The sequence below is a fragment of the Erythrolamprus reginae genome, chromosome 4 (genome assembly GCF_031021105.1).
Source record: "Erythrolamprus reginae isolate rEryReg1 chromosome 4, rEryReg1.hap1, whole genome shotgun sequence".
Lineage (NCBI taxonomy): Eukaryota > Metazoa > Chordata > Lepidosauria > Squamata > Dipsadidae > Erythrolamprus > Erythrolamprus reginae.
In genome coordinates, this window is record NC_091953.1 from 31,146,584 (window position 1) to 31,169,162 (window position 22,579).

Consider the following 22,579-nt stretch of genomic DNA (forward strand, 5'->3'; position numbering starts at 1 on the left):
TACTGTTTTCCCTAATGAGGAAAAAATGTATGATGCATTCTTTCTTTCTCTGTCTCCTCTGTTTTTATAATAGCAAAAGTTTATTCTGATAAATCAAAACAACAACAATAATAATAATAATAATAATAATAATAATAATAATAATAATAATAAAAAAAAATTAGATTTGTATGCCGCCCCTGTCCGAAAACTCGGGGCGGCTCACAACAATAATAAAAAAACAATATAACAGTGAACAAATCTAATATTAAAAGAAAAAGATATATAAACCCCCAGCAATTAAAACCATACAACACATACATACCAAACATAATATATAAAAGCCTGGGGGAGGTGTCTCAGTTCCCCCATGCCTGGCGATATAGGTGGGTCTTGAGTAATTTGCGAAAGACAAGGAGGATGGGGGCCATTCTAATCACTGGGGGGAGTTGATTCCAGAAGGCCCAGGCTGCCACAGAGAAGGCTCTTCCCCTGGGGCCCCCCAAACAACATTGTTCGGTTGAAGGGACCGGGAGAAGGCCAACTCTGTGGGACCTTATCGGCCGTTGGGATTCGTGCGGTAGAAGGCAGTTCCAGAGGTATTCTGGTCCAAAGCTATATAGGGCTTTAAAGGTCATTACCAACACTAAACTAAACAAACTAAAAAGATTGAAATTAAAAATAAAAATACATGATAATCAAGACCAAGGTCAAAGCAAAGAAATATAAAATAAAAAATAGGTGTATATACATACACAAAATTCTCTCTCTCTCTCTTTCATATATATATATATATATATATACACACACACACACACACACACACACACACACACACACACACATATATATATATAATATATATACATATATATACACACACATATATATATGTCACATGTTTAAGCTGAATTTGAAAATTAAGGGAGACTAGGATAGATCTATTTCGGCCTTATTTTGGCCTCATCAGCTAGCCATACCCACTGGGACTTGAACCTGCAACCTTTGCCTTGTAAGGCAGAGAATTATCCTCTAGGCTACAGTATCCAATCCCTTCAGCTCTGTACCAGGGAAGGGTTACATTTTGTGTCGAATCACCCTGGTATATTGAAGGAACATCACAGCTCCTTTTTTTGCCTCTTGGCCCAACCCAGGGCCATTTCCAAGGCAGTTATTTATTTATTTATTTATTATTTATTACTTGGATTTGTATGCCGCCCCTCTCCGAAGACTCGGGGCGGCTCACAACATGTAAAAAGACAAATCATAAGTAATCAACAATTTAAAATTTTAAAGATTTAAAAAACCCCACAAACTAACAGACTCACACACAAGCATACCATATATAAATTCAACGTGCCCAGGGGGGGGATGTTTCAATTCCCCCATGCCTGACGGCAAAGGTGGGTTTTAAGAAGTTTACGGAAGGCAGGAAGAGTAGGGGCAGTTCTAATCTCCGGGGGGAGTTGGTTCCAGAGGGCCGGTGCCGCCACAGAGAAGGCTCTTCCCCTGGGGCCTGCCAACCGACATTGCTTAGTTGACGGGACCCGGAGAAGGCCCACTCTGTGGGACCTAATTGGTCGCTGGGATTCGTGCGGCAGGAGGTGGTCTCGGAGATATTCTGGTCCAGTGCCATGAAGGGCTTTAAAGGTCATAACCAACACTTTGAATTGTGACCGGAAACTGATCGGCAGCCAGTGCAGACTGCGGAGTGATGGTGAAACATGGGCATACCTGGGTAAGCCCATGACTGCTCTCGCAGCTGCATTCTGCACGATCTGGAGTTTCCGAACACTTTTCAAAGGTAGCCCCATGTAGAGAGCATTACAGTAGTCGAACCTCGAGGTGATGAGGGCATGAGTGACTGTGAGCAGTGAGTCCCGGTCCAGATAGGGCCGCAACTGGTGCACCAGGCGAACCTGGGCAAACGTCCCCCTCGCCACAGCTGCGAGATGTTGTTCTAATGTGAGCTGTGGATCGAGGAGGATGCCCAAGTTGCGGACCCTCTCTGAGGGGGTCAATAATTCCCCCCCCAGGGTAATGGACGGACAGATGGAGTTGTCCTTGGGAGGCAAAACCCACAGCCACTCCGTCTTATCCGGGTTGAGTTTGAGTCTGTTGACACCCATCCAGGCCCCAACAGCCTCCAGGCACCGGCACATCACTTCCACCGCTTCGTTGACTGGGCATGGGGTGGAGATGTAAAGCTGGGTATCATCGGCATATTGATGATACCTCACCCCATGTCCTTGGATGATCTCACCCAGCGGTTTCATGTAGATGTTAAATAGCAGGGGGGAGAGGACCGACCCCTGAGGCACCCCACAAGGGAGAGACCTAGGAGTCGACCTCTGTCCCCCCACTAACACCGATTAATTTTAACCGATTTAATTTTATTGATAGCCGACAATTCTATCTGTATGTGTCACATGTTTAAGCTGAATTTGAAAATTAAGGGAGACTAGGATAGATCTATTTCGGCCTTATTTTGGCCTCATCAGCTAGCCATACCCACTGGGACTTGAACCTGCAACCTTTGCCTTGTAAGGCAGAGAATTATCCTCTAGGCTACAGTATCCAATCCCTTCAGCTCTGTACCAGGGAAGGGTTACATTTTGTGTCGAATATATATATATATATATATATATATATATATATATATATATATATATATATATATATATATATATATATATATATATAATATACTATATACTATATACTATATACTATATACTATATACTATATACTATATATATATAGTACATTAGAAAGACAAAACATAGATATTTTAAACATGCAACTTTTCTATTCCAAATTAATATTTGAGTAAACAAAAACTTAATCTATTACTTAAAAGCTAATTGATTAGAAAGCCCTATTTGTGTAGTTAATGGTGATCAGATTTGAATGGAATTCTTTGTCAATTTTTTTCAGACTTCTTTGTTATATTATTTTTTCAGGCAACACAATTGTGTATACTTTTCAAAAATGTCAATTTAATGGAATACATATTTTAGGTTCCTGATATTTTGTGATAATAATGTCCCAAATCTGTTATGCCTACTATAACAAGAAGAATTAAATTGATGCATTTACAAAGAAAGCCATTCAGAAGAAATGTTTACCCATTTCACAGATTCATGGCAGATAAACTCATCATTAGAACCTTGATCTGAGAATGTTACAGTACATTTACTTCTGCTAACAGAGAAGAAAGGATGTCCTTTCAATAGCAGCTGTTGGAAAATGCAATTGCACTCATGATGACATTGCACGGACATTTGATTAGCCTTGGTGGTGTTGTACATACTCCTGATCAGTTGGAGGATGATGAAGATACTGAGGACTCAGATTCAGATAGTGTTTATGAAGTAGTGGGGGCCCCGGGGTTACAGGTAGTAGAACAGGTGGGAGGCCAGCCACAGGATGGGGCTATGAGTTCAGGATCTAGCGAGGGAGAATCAGATGCACGCTGGGTTAATCCTAAATTCAGAAGGATTCAGAAACGTAGAGAGCAAAGGTCTGGAAGAAGATATTAAGGAGAGGAATGGGTTAAATATTGTAGTGAGGTAATTGGCATGTCAGGGGGCTAGTGGAGAAGAAGGGTGGAGTTTCAACATTGCTGAAAAGAAATATGGATGTGTTTTCGCCATGCTAAAGTAAGCCGAAGTATTTTGTATTGTATTTAGTCGGGGCTGCTGTTGTTAAAGCTACAGTATGTAGTTAGGAAAATAAATCTTGTCTAAGTGAAGCAGGAAAAGGAATGTGAGAAATGCGGCTAAGAGAAAGATATCTGGAATGTGTTGAAGTACAGGAGAGAAGAGAAATAAACGGAGTTGTTTTATTCATGAAATGATGCATTTAATGAGTTATTTGTAATTACTAAACTTCTACCAGAAACCAGAACAGGTGGGACCAAAATCCCTTAAGTGGTCCAGTCAGAGGTGGGCTGCTGCTGGAATGCCTAATTGCACACAGCTCCATGGCTCTGGAATGTGAGTGCGGGATCGAGCACAATAACTCTTCCTGCACCTGTGCAGGTAGCAAAATCGCGCACTGGGATATGCATGCAGGTGCATTTCGGCAAGGTTTTTTGCTTCCCTGCATGCCGAAACATGCCCGCACGCGCATCCCTGTGTACAATTTTGCTACCTTTATCTTATCTTTATCTTTATTTAGATTTGTATGCCGCCCCTCTCCGCAGACTCGGAGGTGCAGGAAGAATATTTGCACTCGATCCCGCACTCACGTTCCAGAACCGCGGAGCTATACACAATTAGGCATTCCAGCAGCAGCCCATCTCTAAATCCTGAATATCTAATAGGTTATTCAAGTCTGTGACTGCTTTATATATTGAAAATTCTCCTTACATATCTCCATTAAATCATTAGTTTGACAATTTATCTAACACACTTAAGAGTTCTTGAAGTGTATCATCAAAATTTCCTCGATAAGTCTCTTATACACACACAGTATGTATCTTTCAGGGGTGGGTTCCGGTTACATTTTGCTACTGGTGAGCATCTGCACAACCACGTGTATCCCGCCATGCAAATTCACCTGCTCAGGATGACATTAAAAGCTGAAACACAGCTGAGGAGCTTCTCAGCTGTGCTTCAATGAAGAATAAAGGTCAGCATTAATGTGAGGGTAGATGGGAGTGCTTTTTTTTTTTTTGTGTGGAGAAGCCAGAAAAAATTGCCGAAAATTACATAATCACTGGGCTCCTACCGCTGTGCAGTACTGGACCACACCAGTAGGAATCCACCACTGGTATCTTTAAATTATTACGAGGCAAAATTCATATGAGGCTTCTCTCTCTCTCTCTCTCTCTCTCTCTCTCTCTCTCTCTTAATTTTTTTTAAAGGTTCTGTGCAAAGTAACTATAAAGTAATTTAGTATGCAGGATTTATAGAGTGAAATTATTAACAGATTTCTGTACCAGGACTTTTAAAGTATTTGCTTAATAGGTCAATCTGAGCTATATAATTTTTTTTAGAAGTCCTATACTTTGAAACTAATGAAATAGATAAAGCAGCTTTAACACAAATTTTTCTTTAGTTTATTTTCTAAATGTAATATTTACTTAATTTTTCTTACTTCATATTTTCCACACACATAGCTAACTTGAGATGGTGACAACTTTTCTCCAAAATCATTAAATATTATTTTACCCATTGATAAAAGAATATTTAATGATTTTGGAGAAAATTTGTCACCATCTCAAGTTAGCTGTGTGTGCCTAAAATATGAAGTAAGAAAAATTAAGTAAATATTACATTAGAAAATAAACTAAAGAAAAAACTGTCTTAAAGCTACTTTATCTATTTCATCAGATTCAAAGAATACAACTTTTTAAAAAATTTATATAGCTCAGATTGACCTATTAAGCAAATACTTTAAACATATTGGTACAGAAATCTGTTTAAAAATTTCACTCTATAAATCCTGCATACTAATTTACTTTATAGTTACCCATTGATAAAAGAATATTTAATGATATTGGTGGGTTTACGCAGGTGAAATAATATTCACACAATTTGAAATATCTTGTAATGCCTTCCTTAGCAATTTTACTGCCAATTTCCAAAGATCTTTTTCTCCAAGGATCAAACAAGGAATTCATCACTGTAATGCCCATTTTATCATCATTTCTAGATGAGTATTACTTACATGGTAACATTGTTACCAATTCCAATGTCTGATAGATAAGAAAAAAAGAAAAAAATATTTAAAGATTTGTTTTCATATCATTGGCTAATAACTAAATGCTCTGAGTCTTCGGAGAGGGGCAGCATACAAATCTAATAAATTATTATTATTATTATTATTATTATTATTATTATTATTATTATTATTATTATTATTATTATTATTATTATTATTTTATTTTTTTTCTTTAAGATTTCCATCATTTAACTAATTTTCTCATAATGCAGACAATACTTCTTCGGTTATAGGTCTACTCATGATAGTTTCTATCAGCATGGAAACATTTCTACTTTCCCCAAACTTTCATATTTATTAGAACAAAAATGCCATCATAGAAATGGCCATTGGGCAGACCTGTTATACATCATTGTATGTTAAATGATTGTTTTAAATTAGTCTTTCCAGGTAATGTAGTCTTTGGAGAGGTGTGGCATAGAAATCCAATAAATGATGATGATGATGATGATGATGATGATGATGGATATTTATATTTTATGATTGTAGCTATTGTAATCACTGATACCATTTGCTTTGAAGATGCACACACATATAAACAGGTACATGGGTGTGTGTATAATTTATATTGCAATCTTTCTTGGGATGTTGAAGGCATAGCAACTCTGTGAAACTATGTTGAGTGGCCCTTTCTGAGTCCATATATATGAAACTCCTGGGATGCAGAGAAGAACCAGAGCTGGAACCAAAGGTGGGTTTTTGCAGGTTCTGACCAGTTCTGGAGAACCAGCAGTAGAAATTTTGAGTAGTTCAGAGAACCAGTAAATACCATCTCTGCCTGACCCCCCCTTCCTCATCTATTTGCTGCCTCCTGAGTCCCAGCTGATGTGGAGGAAATGAGGATTTTGCAGCAACCTTCCCTTGGAGTGGGGAAGGAATGGAGATTTTACAGTGTCCTTCCCCTGCCACTCCCACCAAGCCATGCCACGTCACGCCACGCCATGCCACTCCCACCAAACCACACTCAGAGAACCAATAGCTGGAACTGATTAGTTCCTTAGATCATTTGCAAACATAATGAAAGGAAGACATGTCAGATGAAATGCACTATGGATAAAATATAGAAGACAATATTAAATGTAACGCTTGGATTTTGTCAGGGGTCAAGTGGGTTTCATCCTCAAAATAGTTATGCATATCCCATAGAGTGTTCATTCATCAGAATCAGGGTAGGTTCAAAGTATATATGCCAAAGCTTGTCAAGATACAGTGATATCATTTCCCTAAGAAAGATCATAGCTAAGCAAGATGACAAGTTGATTGTATAAGATTTTCATAGCTCACATTTTATGTCTTCTTAAAAAAAATGTGAGTCCATACAGTTTTCATATTCTCACATTGTCTTATTTTTTGAAAAAAAGATATTTGGCTTTAGATTTAAAATGACAGCGCCGGACTTACCCGGCAGGCAGGCTTTGCTGGAGGGACCGGGAGACACGGTCCCTCATGGCGGCCGCCATCTTGGATCCCGGGCGAAGTCTCGCGATGCGAGACTTCGCTCGGGAGACTGGGGCCTGATTGGCCAGGCCCCTGATTGGTCCGGGCGGGGCCTGCTTGCCCTATATAAGGGCGAGCAGGCCCGGGGCTCTTCCTTTTCGCCCGGACCAAGCTTCAGAGCAGACGTTCGGTTGTCTGCTCCGGCGGCCATTTTGAGTGGCGACCTCGTGCGAGGCGCCATTTTGTGGCCTGCGGTCTTGCGAAGAGCCTCATCTTGCGTATAGCGGAGCCAGCATCGGCTGGACTCCGCTCCGGTTTGGAGCCTCATTGCCCTTTGGGGGTGGTGGGGGTGCTGCCTTCTGGGCACGAAGAGGATACTCTCCTTCCCCCCCTTTTTTTGGTTCGAGGCCTGGGATAAAGGCCTAGGGTCGGGCCTTGTGCCCAAGGGGAGGTGGGATTAGCCTCCAGTAGGGGTTTTTCTTGGGAGGCCTGCGGCTCCAGGCAGGCTTGTGCCAACGCAGGCCGGGGTTAATTGTCGGGTTTCTCTACTTTCCCCTTTGGTAAAAAATAGATTTAATTGTCTGTAATGGCCCCTAAGAAGCGGCCAGCTAAGGCTCTCCCGGCCCAACCTGTGGTGCGGCCTAGGAGGGTTGCCAGGCCGTCTGCCCGGGCTCGGGCGGCGGCTGAGGGGCCCCCGGTGGGGATCCCGGTGGGAGGGGTGGTTGGGTTTGCACCCACAGTCCCTCAACCCGCGGTGTCCCCTTCTCTCTCCTGGGCCAGGGTACTGGAGCGGCTCGACGAGTTGGAGAGGTGGCGGTCGGGGGCAGGCCCGGAGGGGCTTTCCTCGGCTGCCACCGCAGCATGGGGCGCAGACCCCGAAGAGGAGTCGGCCCCAGCAGGGCAGGTGGCCCAAGAAGCACAGATGGCGGGCACCGGACAGGCGGGCAGCATCGGTCAGACGGGCCACGCTGGACAGATGGCCCAGCCGGGGCAATGGCCATCCTTCCCGGGCCCATCCAGGATGGGCCCACCGTGGATGTCTTCTACCCCTTATGGGGCAGGTGAGGTTACACCACATACAGGCACATCCCCGCTCCTGCCCATACAGGGTCCCGGGTTCATCCCGCCAGCTATGGGGGGTGGCAACAGTTTCATGGGGGCTGCTGCAGGCACCTGTGGTCAGGTTTGGTCCCCGCCGGCTCCGCCAGCGGGGGCGCTGGGGGTGCCTGTCCCGCCTGGGGCGGGGGTGGGGGGTTGGATTCCTCCTCCACCGGCCATTATGCCACCGGTCCCATTCATGTACCCGCCGGGGCTTGGGGTGCTGGGCTCGGGGGCCACCACCGTGTGGGACCCGTTCGCCAGCATCAAGCCTGGGGCCATCCCTTGTGGGTTGCCCGCCACACCTTTGGGGTACCATCTGCACCCCTCCGTTAAGGAGGCAATCTGGCGGGGGGAATACGTTGATTTGTTCTCCCTCCTGAATAGGGAAGTCCCTAAACAAGATAAGGAGATTGTCCCGGGGGAGAAAGTGAAAAAGACAAAGGTCACGAAATGCTTCAGCTCGTGGCTGTATGCATTTCTGACCTTTGCGTCGGTGGTCATTCAGAGGCAGCCGGAAAGGGCCGCTGCCTTGTTGAAGTACATCGACCTGATAGCGAGGGCCCATTTCGAGTATGGGGGGACCATATGGAGGCACTATGACAAGGGCTTCCGTATGCGCATTGCTCATGAACCCTACTTGCCTTGGAATATGGTGGTTCCGGACCTGTGGTTCCAGGCCACTCATATGTCGGGGAAGGAGGGCTGTGATAGGACCGATAGCGGTCATTTTATGGAAGAGGAGCCTGCGACGCCCGCGCCGGCAAAGGCAGTGGCGGGTGCCGTTAGTAAGGGTGTCTCTTTAATTTGTCATGAGTTTGCTGCAAAGGGGGCGTGTTTTCGCCCCACTTGTAGGTTTCGTCACGCCTGCGGAGGTTGTGGGGGAAACCATTCCGCAGCCGTGTGCCCCCGCCCCAAGAAGGGGAGTGAAAAGAAAGGCTCGGGTCCCCCAAAGCCTCCCCCACCTGCTGGGGGAAAAGGGGCCCAGCCCAATTAATTTAGGGGTGCTTGAGGGTTGGTTGGGCGACTACCACCCTCGCTCGAGAGCGGCCGCTCTCTTGCTAGGTTTTACAGAGGGATTTAGGATCCCTTATCAGGGTGTTAGGAAGGCCTTCATGTCTGACAACCTTAGGTCGGTTGTTGGTCATGAAGACATTGTTAGGGAGAAGATTGGGAAGGAGGTTGCCGAAGGCAGGGTCCTGGGGCCCTTTGCGGAGCCACCCTTCCCGAATCTTCGTGTGTCTCCCTTAGGTGTGGTCCCCAAAAAGGCGAGTGGTGAATTTAGGTTGATTCACCATTTGTCTTTTCCAAAAGGGGAGTCAGTGAATGATTTCATTCCTGACGAGTTGTGTTCGGTCCGGTATGCATCCTTTGATGCAGCCGTGACCATGGTTAGGAAGTGTGGGGTGGGAGCCCTTATGGGCAAATGCGACATTAAGTCGGCATTCCGGCTCCTCCCCATACACCCAGACGACTTTGAGCTGTTGGGCTTCCATTTCGAGGGGGGCTATTACGTGGACAGGGCTTTGCCCATGGGGTGCTCTGTCTCGTGCTCTCTTTTCGAGAGTTTTAGCACCTTCTTGGAGTGGGCGCTCAGGAGGCACAGTGGCCTGGGTTCGGTCGTTCACTACCTTGATGATTTCCTTTTGGCGGGGCCTGCGCATTCGGAGCAATGTTTTGCTTTGATGCGGGACTTCGAAGCCCTTTGTGCTCACTTAGGGGTGCCTTTAGCCCCTGAGAAGACCGAAGGCCCCGCCACCAGGATTACCTTTCTGGGTATTGAATTGGACTCGGAGGAGCAATCTTCCAGATTGCCCCTTGAGAAGTTGGTAAAGATTAGGCGGAAGCTTGATGAGGTTCTGGGCTGCCGGAAGGTGACCCTACGGCAGCTTCAGGAACTGGCAGGCATTCTTAATTTTGCCTGCCGGTTAGTTGTTCCTGGAAGGGCCTTTTCCAGGAGGTTGTATGATGCGATGAAGGGGCTCCGTTTGCCCCATCATCGTACCCGCCTTTGCGCCGGGGTCAGGGCGGACCTCGGCGTGTGGCGGGATTTTTTGGACAGATTTAATGGGTTGTCTTTCTGGAGGCACGAGCTTCTTTTGGAAGCTGAGTTGCAGCTCTGCTCTGACGCCGCGGGGACTTGTGGTTTCGGGGTAGTGTTAGGTGACCAGTGGTGCTGGTCGGCATGGCCTCCGGAATGGAGTGCCACCTCGTTGGTTAAGGACCTTACGTTCCTGGAGCTCTTCCCCTTGATAGTGGCCTTAGAGCTTTGGGGGGAGCAGTTTAGGGACAAGACTGTGCACTTTTGGTGTGACAACCTAGCGGTTGTCCATGTGGTGAATGCCCTGTCCTCAAAGAGCGACAGGGTCATGCGGCTTGTCCGCCATTTTGTGCACAGGTCCTTGTCTCTAAACGCATTGTTTTTGGCTAAGCATGTCCCCGGGTTAGATAACGGGGTTGCTGATGCCTTGTCCCGTGGTCAGTTGTCCAGGTTTCGGACCCTGGCCCCGTGGGCCCGAGAACTGCCAGAAGCGTTCCCCAGCCACCTCTGGAGTCTGGGAGGGATTCAGAGTGGTGGAGAAGCGAGGCATCCCGGGCAATCTCCTTGTCTGTAGCGCCCGGCACCCTCAGGGCATACCAGCGTGCAGGTAAGGAGTTTGGGGAGTTTAGGCAGGGCAGGGGTTACCAGCTTAGTTGGCCTGTCCCTGTAGAGCATTTGGCCGAGTTTTGCGTCCAACTTAGGCAGCGTGGCCTGTCAGTTAGGACGATCCGGTCCCGGTTAGCCGGCCTCGCCTTTCTGTCCAAGGCGGGGGGGGTTTGCAGATCTTTCGGGTGACTTTCGCATCCGGAAGATGCTGGAGGGCTGGCTTAGGGAGCAAGCGGGGGCCCCAGGTGACACTCGTCAGCCCCTGACGGTGGAGCAGCTGTCATCTATCAACGTGGTTTTTGGCAGTCTGTGTTCCTCATTGTACGAGGCCCGTCTTTTCAGGGCAGCGGCTTGTGTCATGTTCTTTGGGGCCCTTCGGGTCAGCGAGGCCATGGCTTCGTCTCAGGCTGACACTTCGCTCCGGGCCTTCCAGTTCGCTGATCTGACCTTTAGGCAAGGGGGGGTGTCCCTTGTAGTGAGAAGGTCTAAAACGGATCAGCTGCACAGAGGGGTTGCCTTACAACTTAGTGCGGCCACCGACCAGTCGGTGTGTCCGGTGGCCGCCCTACGGCTTTATTGTGGTATGAGGGGGTCAGGTCAGGGGTACCTGTTTAGGCATTGTGATGGTACCCCTCTGACCCGTTTCCAATTCTGGGCTTTAGTATCTAGGGCGATGGCCCAGGTGGGCATGGATCCCGCCGGTTATGGAACGCATTCGTTCCGTATCGGCGCCGCCACTAGTGCGGCACTTTCTGGTTTCCCGGCCCATCGGATTCGGGAGATCGGCCGCTGGCGGTCAGCGGCATATTTGGGTTATGTTAGGCCCGCTGAGGATCCCAGGCAGGGCTTAGGCTAGGTAACCTCTCTGTGTCTGTGTCCTCTTGCAGGTCCCCAGGCTAACACGAAACCGACGGCGCTGCTGTGTGGCCACAGCATGATTTTCTGGGCCGGCCGCGCGGCAGCCAGGAGCGCCATCGGGACCCACCTGTCCCTGGGGCGGTGGGTCAACGTTACCTGGATGGGCCGGAGAGGTATGCGGTGGGAGGGTCTCCTACCGGCGTTGCTGGGCGGTCAGCATTGCGCTGCGCCCGGCAATATGGGGGGCGGCTCCTGGAGTCGCGCCCAAAGGGGTCTGAGTGGGCAGCGTCTTGTGGCCGCACCCAGGTGGCTGGTATTGCACTTAGGTGGCAATGACCTGTGCATGCTGGGAGGCCTGGCGCTGCTCATCCAGGCACGCGAAGACCTGCGAAGGCTTCGTGAGGTCTGGCCCACCACGCAAGTGGTGTGGTCAGACATATTACCTAGGATTGTGTGGAGGGATGCCTCTTCCCTTAGGGCCATTCACCGGGCTAGGAGACGGGTGAATAGGGCTATGGGGAAAACGGTTAGAGAAATGGGTGGAGTGGTAATACCTCATCCCCTTATATCAATAGATAAGCCATGGCTCTACCGTAATGATGGCGTTCACCTGTCTGACCAGGGGAACGCCATCTTTTTACAGGACCTGCAGCGGTCTCTGCGTGAGCTGGCGCAGCTAGAGGGGGGAGTCGGGGGGCCAAGATAGAGATCTGACCCCCGCTCCTGTGGCAGGTTAGGGGCGGAAAATTGGGTGGTTTAGCAACCGCGCGTTCTCCCTTGGGCATCTTTGGGGATGATTGACAGGTTCTTTGCAAGCTCATGGAGGGAGTTTCTGCCTGAGCAGCTGGGGGGAACCTGTCTTTGGGTCCTGCACCTTTAATTCCCCGATTCGGGTTAGCCGGTGGGACCCCCCTCATGCACAGCATGGCAGAAAAGGTCACAGGTGACGGCCTGGCCCTCACCTGGACCTTGCATCGAGATACGCCCATGTGTTGCCCAGGAATGTTTACTGGCATAACGTCATTTCCGCCCCGGAAGTATTTGTTTGACCCTGCAGGTCCAGTTCCGGGTCATAGTTGTTTATGCTAATTTATGCAAAGTATTTGAATAAATTATGCAAATTTATGTTAATAAAAATGACCCAATTTTAAATCCAGCTCTGGTGTCCGTGTCGTTACTCCGTCTCTCCAGCAATGACAGCGCCGGACTTACCCGGCAGGCAGGCTTTGCTGGAGGGACCGGGAGACACGGTCCCTCATGGCGGCCGCCATCTTGGATCCCGGGCGAAGTCTCGCGATGCGAGACTTCGCTCGGGAGACTGGGGCCTGATTGGCCAGGCCCCTGATTGGTCCGGGCGGGGCCTGCTTGCCCTATATAAGGGCGAGCAGGCCCGGGGCTCTTCCTTTTCGCCCGGACCAAGCTTCAGAGCAGACACCCGCCCGCCCTCCACTATTTTGCAGTGTGCTTAGGGGTCGCCCTTAGGGGGCCGAATGGGAATTTTTTGCAGTTCTGCCTTTTAGCTGAGCTGTTTTTTCGCCCATTCCACACTGGGGTGATGGCTGTGCGGTTAGGGGGTGCTTGCATTAATTAGGTTAATTGGCTTACCTTTGGTCATTTGGGTAGGCAGGTTAGGGGCGGAAAATTGGGTGGTTTAGCAACCGCGCGTTCTCCCTTGGGCATCTTTGGGGATGATTGACAGGTTCTTTGCAAGCTCATGGAGGGAGTTTCTGCCTGAGCAGCTGGGGGGAACCTGTCTTTGGGTCCTGCACCTTTAATTCCCCGATTCGGGTTAGCCGGTGGGACCCCCCTCATGCACAGCATGGCAGAAAAGGTCACAGGTGACGGCCTGGCCCTCACCTGGACCTTGCATCGAGATACGCCCATGTGTTGCCCAGGAATGTTTACTGGCATAACGTCATTTCCGCCCCGGAAGTATTTGTTTGACCCTGCAGGTCCAGTTCCGGGTCATAGTTGTTTATGCTAATTTATGCAAAGTATTTGAATAAATTATGCAAATTTATGTTAATAAAAATGACCCAATTTTAAATCCAGCTCTGGTGTCCGTGTCGTTACTCCGTCTCTCCAGCAATGTCTTAACAATGTTTCCTTGTAATTTGAGTCTTAACCAAATTGCTTTTTTTAAAAAAATGTCAATTTATGCAATGATTTTAGAAACTGGAATACTTAAACATATAAGCAGTAATAATACTATTCTGGTTTTGCTCATAAGATATGATGTCTATAAGACAAAGAAATATATGTATCAGAACTCTAGTAAAGTTAAAAACGTATACATAATAACATGCCAAAATAGATGGATCTTCTGAGTGACTTCAGATAGGGCATTAAGTAATATTGTAAGGTTCCTGCCATAGACTCGTCATGTAGATAAAGCTAGGAACAATGGTTTATCTATTCTTTTCCAGCAGTCTCTGCTAATGAACCTGTAATTCTGGACAGGCTGGTTAGCATGAATATTACAAATTTATGTTACAAGAAGTTTCCATACAATGAGGATTTTTTCATGCAGCACTAAAGCAAAGTCAATAAATTCCATTAACAACACCAGGAATCTATTACTAGATTTGAAAAGCTTCATTAGAGCAATCTAACATATCACATTCATGCTCTTAATCATACAAACTTTACATATCAAGAGACATTCCTCATTAACTAGGTGAGCCTTCTGTGACAATTTCCAATAGAATTGGAAATGGGACTTCACATTTCTCTTTCTCCAGATTTCTTTTGAAAGCAATATTATGTCAGCTTGGCAGCTTGGATAGTAATTAATTGATGATTTACTGGTGATTTACTGAATTGGTGATTTCCTGGTGTGGGCTTGTATTCTTCATCATAATGCAGAGGTCATCTGTAGATATTGTAAGGAGTTGGATGTGAGTACAAGTGCACTAGAGTGCCTTCCGGCCCCTGTCCTATTGCTCTCCTATATCTCCGATACCTTTCTTCTATTCCTATATCTCTTCTGCTATTCTTTCATTGATATGTTCTATTACTATACCTTCTTTTCTATTATTTCTTAGATATATTTTACTATGAGTATCTTCTCTATAACCTTCATCATGTATTTTACTATGTGTATATAGATATATACCCACTAAAACCCTCATTGTATATTGGACTAACTAACTAACTAACTAACTAACTAACTAACTAACTAACTAACTAAATAAATAAATAAATAAATAAATAAATAAATGTTTCTTTTTTTACTATTGAATATTCTAGGATGAAAGGAAGTAACCCTTTAGAGCTCCCACCAACCAAACAGTAGAATGTTTGACATCAAGAATCATAGAAATAAATGCCAAAGGTGATGCAGGAAGTCTGCATAAGAAATATTAGTGAGAAAACAGCTTTTGAAGCTATTATACCTGGGGCCACAGGTAAAATGAGGCTCTTGAAGGTCAGTGTTGGGATGACATGCACTAAATTTAAATGAACCTACTGAAGTACATTGCATAATAAATTTGATATCTATGTTAGTGGATTATTCTACTTTATACTGCATAGGAATAGTTTTTGAGCCATCTGAAAAAATTGTATATAAAACAATATAGAGATGGCTTCTGAAAGAAAAATAGAGAACATCACATATATAAGATGTAAATCAGAAGACCTGTAATAAAAGCAACAAATGTAGCATAAAGTCATATAATGATTATATGTGGTGAGAGAACAGATTCAATACTGTTATTTCCGCAGTGGTCATATGTATTCATCCAGAAGAATAAATTGTGTAGAGTCTAACTAAACTTGACATGCAGGAGCCAGATTACTATTTCTGGGCATCAGTTGTCACTTTTATTAAAGGATGTCCTCATCTTAAAAGGGTTGCTCTTCTTAACATCATTGTTTCTTAACTCTAAAATTCTAGAGCACACAATAATAGTTAGTTACCGCAGCTCAGTTCAGGTGCATTCTTTTCCAGTTTATACATAACTGGATAACAATTAGATAGACAGTGGTTGTTCTGTTTTACAAAATAGAGTTGCAGATATTTTCTTTAAGGTTACCAGTTGTGCATTCTGAAGAAGGGAGGCAAAAAGTCAAGTTGGTTTCTGTGATGATATTCAACTTCTCACCACGGTATTTAATTGGAAGTTCCTCGATGATAATGTTGTTGATGATGATGATAGTGAGGTGAACAGATATTTTTGGTAAATGCTTGTCTGCATTGGTTGCCGATCAGTTTCCGGTCACAATTCAAAGTGTTGGTTATGACCTATAAAGCCCTTCATGGCACTGGACCAGATTATCTCAGGGACCGCCTTCTGCTGCACGAATCCCAGCGACCAGTTAGGTCCCACGGAGTGGGTCTTCTCCGGGTCCTGTCAACTAAACAATATCGCTTGGCGGGACCCAGGGGAAGAGCCTTCTCTGTGGCGGCCCTGACCCTCTGGAACCAACTCCCCCCAGAGATTTTAATTGCTCCCACCCTCCTTGCCTTTCGTAAGCTTCTTAAAACCCACCTCTGCCACCAGTCATGGGGGAAATGAGATACTCTTTCCCCCTAGGCCTTTACAATTTTATGCATGGTATGTCTGTATGTATGTTTGGTTTTATAATAGGGGTTTTTAACTGTTTATATTGGATTGTCATATGCTGTTTGCTACTGTTGTTAGCCACCCCGAGTCTACGGAGAGGGGCGGCATACAAATCCAATAAAATAAAATAAAATAAATCAAAATGCACGGTACAATTATGCATGGTTTTTATCTTGAAGGGGGATAATCAGGGAATTCCAGGACTCTAGGCTAAATTGAGATTTTTTAAAAAAATCCTAGAATTTAATGGCATACTACTTCTTTAAAACTACAATGATTGGTCCATGATGTCATAGGATTCAAAAGGGACATATCTTTTTTAAAATTGCCTATGAAAGAAAAATATGTAGAAAAATTTCCAATTTTTAAAAACACACCGGGGTGACAAAGCATCATAAATTCACAACACAAGAAGCATAAGGATGATATTAATCATCAATACTTTTTAAGTCATTCTGGAGAACTCTTACACATGGAGCCCCTTCTCGTTGAAAGTACCTGCTCATCTTACTGAGAGAGATAAATAGATCCCCTGCATTAAACATTGCCATCTCATGAGACTTTGGAGACAAAAAAAAAATGTGACTAGTTGTGCATTCCCAAGAAGTACACTGGGGAGGATGAAGAAGGGAGGGAAAAAGTCAAGTTGGTTTCTGGCATGATGCAATGGAAGCTACATCCAATTTTACATGCATCTCTTGTAAAAAGTGGTGAGGCTTCAATTGTATGGTCACGACTTTTTTTTTTACACATACACATGCATTCCCAGCATGTGGGTTCTTTTAAGTAGGCCTCTGCATTTTTTCCAGTGCAGTCTAGAAGGGTTTTTTTTAAGATAAGCACTGTTTAAAGTAGTTTTGCCATTCTGAGATTTGCCTGAGCTTTTGATACAATCTCTCCATATAGAATTAGCACCAAGCCGTTTTTACTGTCTGTTTAAAAAGTAAAAAAAGTTGCTGTGAAGAAAGAAAGCAACTCAGGGTGAGTGAAGCAAATAAAAAGGATTAAAAAAAAGGATGCAGAATTTTATTTTGTATTCCCTTCCCCATCTCAACCATATATTGAATCATGCAAGCATGAACAAGATGCATTGAGTCTCAAAGGGAAGAAAAGAAGTGGAAAATTAACTACAAATGAAAATACCCTTAACGTACCCCTGGATTCCTGCATATTAATAATCTCTCCCCTTCTCTACTTGGAATGAAAAAGGGTCAGGCTTGACTACTTCAGAATGTGGTAAGAACAGAAATAAATTGTGAAAGGGAGCAAGAAAAAGAAGCAAATAAAAAGTGAAAAAGAAGAGGCAATTTCCAGGCAGGCCTTCATGACTGCATCTACAATAAGCATAACAAACTCAATATATCATCCCTTCCTCCTTGAGCAGCAGGTAGAATTCTAGCAAATCTAATAAGCAATCAAAATGCCAGTATGAACATTGGGCGAAACTTACTAAAATCAGTTCAATAGAGATCCTCAAATTATGACCGAGTCCTGCTTCAGAATCCTGTGTAAATCCTAGCCTGGGCTCAATAGAACAAGGTGGAAATCTGTCTAAGAACTGATTCCAGATTGGACCCTGTTCCTTTGTGTTTCTCTATTGTTCTGGTCATCAGAAAATTCAGTTTAGTTCTAGAATGTGTGAGTTGCTACCCTAGTAACCATTTATGTCATGCCCTAGAAACCATTTAAGTCATAACTGGCCATGTTATTTGATGACCAATTGCATGGAAAGGATCCTTAACATTTTGCATTTCTAGAATAGAGAGTAAAAAACATTCCCTTTGTGCCATTTTTGTTTGGTGAGTATTTGCTTTAAGTTTCAGAAATAGGAATTGTTTCCAGAAATTCCCAGTTCTGCTATCACTCTATTTATTATCACTGGTACTAATATCAACAGTCTCCTACCTCATTTTGTATTTATTTCTTTATTTACACACGAGTCATCATTTTTGCTCAAGAATGTATATTCTACAGTTGTACAATGCACAAAACATGAACAAAGCAACTTTTCATACAGGAGGAAAGGGAAGATCAACTCAAGAAAATTACAAGAGTTCCTCAACACGACAATACTTACCTTGACAATACTTGACAAGACTTCAACAGAAAAAAGGTTATGATTTTTGCTATTGTTGTTGCAATTTCTGCTATATGAAGAGGAAAGTCAAAATAGGAAATTTGCAACTTCTACTTAATCATCACTTTATGTAACAATGTTTAATGATTGGAAACTAGTTCAGGAAGAATATTGAATATTACAATATTACAACTGTCTTTTAAATTATATCCTTTGGGGCCAAAGAAGTTATTCTAATGAGAAATGGATAGAAATTTACAAAAATAATAGAGACTATTTACTCAAAAGAAAAGGCTAGAGCTGTTGTGAATGTGGAATGTACCGAATTGTTTGATATTGAAAAAGGGGCAAGACAGGGATGTCCACTATCCCCTCTTCCTTTTTTATTAACATTGGACTTTATTGATAGAAACAGGAAAATAAAGGATTAACCACTAGAAAATAAGAGTAAATATTCAAGCCTTTACTAAAAATCAGGACAAAGAATTGGAAGAAATAACAAATATGCAGGTGTTTAAAAAAGTGAAATATTTAGGAATTTGACTAATGGCAAAGTGCTCATCAAGAAAAGAAGATAATTATAGCAGAATATAAGTACTAATTTACAAAGACCTAACAAATTGGAAAAAACTTCAATTATTACTGATTGGAGGAATATCCTCAATTAAAATGAATATTTACCAAGGTTTTTTGCCTCTAGGCCCAACCCAGGGCCATTTCAAGGCAGTTAATTTATTCATAGCCGACAACTATATTCTGTATGTATCACATGTATCATATGTATCACATATATATATATATAGGCACAAGGTCACCCAGCTGGCTTTTTACGGCTAAAAGGAACTAGAACTCATGGTATTCTGTTTTCTAGGCTTATGACTTAACCATTAGACAATAACTGGCTCTGTGAATTAAACCTGAATTTAATTCTCAGACTTCTAATTTTTCCATGTTCAAAAGTTTCACACGGACAATGTGCTCAGTTACTTCAAACTACACTAATAAGGAGAACAGAGACTAACCTTTCAGCAGACAGGTTCATAACTCCAGGAACATATGTTAATGCATTAAAGGAATACTCTTATTAACATTTAAGGAGATTTTTTTAAACCATGGGAAATACTGGTAGAGAAATATGTAATACCTAAGTTAAACAAGTTCAGCAATTATTAAGTCTCTTGATTTATATTATTTCATTCCATAACAAAGAAGATTCCATTTTATGAAATACAAAGGGCAAAGTATAGCATCCTGCTTAGCAATGCATTAGCAATGGGTTTACTTGGGAAGCCTGCAATTACTGCCTGTTAATAAAGCACCAAAACAAATTGAAGGTTGCAAATGATTTACAGTAAGCATAGGGAAAGCTCAAATAATGCTAGTATAAATTGATTGTGAATGATTTAAAGAAGCCATGCACTCAAAAGACCAATTGGGTTTATTATCGGGGGATGTCTTATTTTAGCAATAGCATTTAGACTTATATATCGCTTCATAGTGGTTTTACAGCTCTCTCTAAGCTGTTTACAGAATCAGCATATTGCCCCCAACAATCTTGCTCCTCATTTTACTCACCTCGGAAGGATAGAAGGCTGAGTCAACCTTTATTTATTTTATTTATTTATTTATTCGATTTTTATGCCGCCCTTCTCCTTAGACTCAGGGCGGCTTACAACATGTTAGCAATAGCACTTTTTAACAGAGTCAGCATATTGCCCCCACAATCAGGGTCCTCATTTTACCCACCTCGGAAGGATGGAAGGCTGAGTCAACCTTGAGTCGGTGATGAGATTTGAACCGCTGACCTTCAGATCTACAGTCAGGGGCTCTATTTATTATTCTTTTAGGAGAAAAATATTCAATGTATCCATTGGGAATTTTGGTTCAATGCATGACTATAATTTATTCAGAGTGTGCTATTAAAAAGAAACACTCATGCCTACAAAAATTAAAAAAATGAAACAATGAAGAGAAAACAAAACAAATGAAGTTGAATCACAAAAGCCAATCTGCCCCCCAACCTTACAGAGAATATAAGCATAGTTTATGGAGGCAAGAGTATTATTCATTTATCCTTCTCAACTTCTCTTTTCAGCCACAGGTTGTATAAGGGGTCAGCTGTCAAGTAAGATAAATATCCTTTTGGATTATTCCTATCACAGCAGAGATGTAAACATTCCTGCAGATGGCAGGCCCAGGTCTGTCAAGTTGGATGAGAGAAAGAAAGAGATGATCTGTCTCCTTGTTCCCAGCTTCTTTCATCATTTCAGTCTGGTTCCTAGTGCAGGAGCTACATTGCCTTGCACTCATCTGGTAGACGTTGGGGGTGAAACAAACTTAGCCAGTATTTTATGGTCCCTTGCTGATTTACAGCCGGTTCAGCATATTTGTAAATGGCCATAAATTGATCTGAAGTGATAAATCATAGCCAAAGAGAAGCTCTGAATCCCAGCTCCAGTAAGCTTGCATTTATGAAAATAATCATGTATACTCCCTTTCCAGTTCATTAAAGATGTGATGGCAAACCTATGGCATGCGTGCCACAGGTGGCACATGGAGCCATGTTGAAGGGCACATGAGGCATTGCCCTATGTCAGCTCTAGCACATATGTGCATGCTAGCCAGCTGGTTTTCAGCCTTGAGGAAGGCTATTTCTCCTTCTGGAGGCTTCAGGGAGCTTCCCTGAAGCCCCGGAGTGCAAAAAATAATCCAACAGGAAAACCAGAAATTCAGAAAAACAGACTTCAATAAGCTTTCCTGAAGGCTCTGGAATGCAAAAAACAGCACAACAGGCAAACAGGAAGTCCATTTCCCCAAAATTCTGCTTTGCTTGTTTGGCTGTTTTTTCACTGTTTCAGGCTTCAGTGAGGCCTGTGCGCATGTGCAGGGACAGGGTGGATTGTGTGCGTGCACAATGGAATTATGGGGGCATATGCATACGGGGAAGGGAATTGATGTGGGCATGTGCACACATGCTAGCACGTGCACACACACCCTTTTGGTATGTGAGCCAAAAAATGGTTCATCATCACTGACCTACGGTAATCCATAGATATTATTTTGATGGTTGACTACACTCCCATGGGCTTTGACTTTCAATAGCCAAAAGTAATATCTTTCTGTTAGATATTTACATCTGATTGCCTCTCTGCACTTACAGTATATATCCTTGTCTTGCATAATAAATGCACAATAAAACTGGAACACATAGAACCATTCAAATCATACAGTATAGAGATAGATATCTATTCATTATATGCAATTTGGCTAAAAATACCCTGGATTTTTGCAAAATTCTGTTCCAAAATATCTTAGTTTATTCACAAACTAGAGCTAACTCATGTTTGTGTGATTTTTTTTTAATCAATTCAAAACTTTTATGAAGAGTGCACTGTATAAAACAGACCTGGGTAAAGTGCGGCCCGGGGGCCGGATGCGGCCCGCCTGCTGTCTGTGACAGGCCCATGGAGGTTGGAAGGAAGGAAGGAAGGAAGGAAGGAAGGAGAAATGGATGGAGGAAGAAAGGAAGAAGAAATTCTCTTTCCATAGCCTTTTGCAAAAGTCCAATAAATGCTCATTTTTAAATTGTTCATTGGTTTCATTGGCTTTTCCAAGAAATTTAAAGCAACCCCCCCCCATCTCTCGGGGGGGGGAGGGGAGGAGGAGGAGGAAGAAGAAGAAAAGGAATCCAAAGCTCCTTTCAGGCAAAGCCTCCACTATGTTTTCTCAACTGACAATGTAGGTCAGTTGAAGAGAGGCACCTGAAAGGAATATTTTGAAAGAGAAGTAAAGAACTGCCCAAAAGCAGAAATAAAAGGCAGAGAAAATCAGAGAGACAGAAGCTTCTCTCCATCTGGAGAAGGAAGGAAGGAAGGAAGGAAGGAAGGAAGGAAGGAAGGAAGGGGTGGGGAATTAATTTATAATGATAATATAATTATAATATATAATTATATAAATATAATATAATATATAATTATAATTGATAATTATAATATAATTAACTCAGTTCTACCCAATAATATACAGTATTGGGTAGAACTGAGTTAATTATATTAATCTGGCCCTCTAAAACCATCCCAATTTCTCATGCGGCCCCATGGCAAAATTAATTGCCCACCCCTGGTATAAAAGCATTTCAGGTAGATCCATCCACCCCGATTATGCAATGCATCCTACTCTCATAA